This window comes from Poromitra crassiceps (genome assembly GCF_964638095.1).
Source record: "Poromitra crassiceps genome assembly, chromosome: 12".
Classification (NCBI taxonomy): domain Eukaryota; kingdom Metazoa; phylum Chordata; class Actinopteri; order Beryciformes; family Melamphaidae; genus Poromitra; species Poromitra crassiceps.
Genome location: NC_139632.1, coordinates 41,825,634 through 41,828,133, shown reverse-complemented (window position 1 = coordinate 41,828,133; position 2,500 = coordinate 41,825,634).

Below are 2,500 nucleotides of genomic sequence, written 5' to 3'. Positions count from 1 at the left end.
GAATGCCTTGCCACATGTGTAATATAAGGCAGAACCTGTACTTAAGCTCTCTCCCACCAGATATCTATCAGAGTGATGTGGCTGGGGCCTCGCCCAAAGGCTTTGTACAGTATGTGAAAGCGGGAAGAGAACAAATTAATCTTAGTGAAATAGGATCGGCTGACATCCACATCCCAATCCCTTTACTGTAGGAATCTGAGGAATCTAAAAGACTCAGTCAAAAAAGATAAAAGAGGAACCTCCTTCATCCTTGATCAAAAAATGATCGGCAGCTATAAAGTTCAGTGGAAATATCAAGAGACATTTCTAACTGGGGGCGTCCGGGGGTGGTGCAGCGGTAGATTCCCTGCCTAATACTAACACGAGGGTCGCAGGTTTGAGCCCCCCGTGTTGTTCCCTCTGGCTCGGCTCGGTCGAGGATCACAGGCCACAACTTGGCCGTGTCTGTGGGTGGAAAGCCGGATTAATGGTGTGTTTCCTGGTCGCTGCAATAGTGCCTCCTCTGGTCGGTCGGGGCGCCTGCTCAGGGGGGGGGGAGGGGAACTGGGGGAAAACATCATCCTCCCGTGCAATACGTCCCGCCGGTGAAACTCCTCGCTGTCAGGCGAAAAAAAGCAGCCGGCGACCTGCACATGTATCGGAGGAGGCATGGTGCTAGTCTCCAACTCTCCCCAGATCAGCAGAGGGGGTGGAGCAACGACCGGGACAGCAGGGGGAGTGGCAAAACAATTGGGGAGAAGGGGGGGGGGGGGGGCGGCAATTAATATTGTGATTATTTTTGTGTGAACCTGTTGCATTCAATAAAAGGTGGGTGCATTTAAAAAATCCCCTCACTCAAAATACATGTTGTATTGCTTTGTATTGTGCTCTACTCGCTGCTATACTGTCGGTGGAGGAATTGGTCTCTCTTACAAGGACCACAATGGAAACAAGCCCTCGGGCTTTATTGTGTTTTATTCCTTTTGAGCAATAAGTTACTGTTGAGTTTGTCCTGTACTTACCTGCTATTATTGTTTCAATAAAGTTATCAATCAATCAATCAATCAATCAATCAATGCCATGGATTTCTCTCTGTATGATTGGTGCAAAATGGCGTCTCTAGAAAGAATATAAAAGTGAAAAAAGATACACTAACCCGAAGCAAACGGGAGCGACAGTGTGCGACCTTTATTTGTTTATTTCATGGCTCTAGAAAGAAGCCTTTGCTCTTTTGATTGTGACGGGCCGACAGACACCAAAACCTGACTGACGCTTGATGTTTGAGCTGAAACAAAACAAAACAGGCCCAAAAATGCTAGATAGCCGACATCGCCCGATCACTTTGACATTTTGGACAGCGGTAAAGTATTTTAGGATAGACGTCACGGTAGCCTGCCATACCGGAGGTTCCGAGTTTGATTCCCAGCTGCGGGGGTGACATACACAACACAACACAAGACATACATAGAGAGGTTTCCTTTGAGGAGGGAGTCATCTGTATATTTTACAGGTAGTTATTAGGATCATGAATTTGTCTGAATCGGCTGTGCTAGACTACACACCCTCAAAGGCATGTCTGGGTCACTTTTAGACGTCCAGAAGCCCCATGATTAGTCGGATCATACCAGACAAATAAGTGGTGCTGCTTCATCCACAGCTGGACGAGCCTCTCTGCTCTCACTCATTTCTAGAATGTTACCAGCCAGGTGCGCCTATGAGAGCTTTCCTTCATCTAAACTAACCTCAATTCCTCGGCATGGAGAGAAGAAGGCTGGAGAGAAAGAACAGAGTGTTTTCTGGACCATTCCATGATGTGGAATGATGGAAAAAAGTCTGGGTGGGGGCAGGTGTGGGTGGGTGTCGAGGGGAAGCGGGGGGGGGGGGGGGGGGGGGGGTCCTGGCTGGAGTGGAAAATGGAATGTGGGGCTCCTGGAATGTTCGGAATGTTCAGAGCAGTCGGGGATAATTGAGTGAATCTGGAACAAGAAAAGACAAACCGAGGTCCCGCGGTGGAAGAATGTGCTTCTGGGACGTCTGGAGAAACATTCCATCCATTCAGACAGCTTCACCATCCCAGAACCTTCCTGAGATGATGGCACCATGGGGAATAGGAATACCTACACACACACACACACATACACACACACACACACACACACACACACACCACGGCGCCCTCTCTTTCACATTCTTGTCCTCTCACACTCCCCATACTGTAAGTAAGATCTTCCGTAGGACAGACAAATGCAATCATCTTTATAGGCATCCTTCTTCAACTAGACATATATTTTGTGTAAAGACCTGCATACAGCACAGCAGTCAAATAGGATGTATTTATAAAAAAGTGTTGGCACAGGAATAGAGGCTTATTGACATTGCATCTAGCTAGGTGTGTACATGTTTCATTTTGTGAATAAAACATTTCCCTGTCTGGTCTAAGCTGTATCTATATGTTGCAGATGTGCTGATTTGAGTAATACAAACTAGCACCGTTGTCCGTTAAGACAGTAAGTTATTCCTA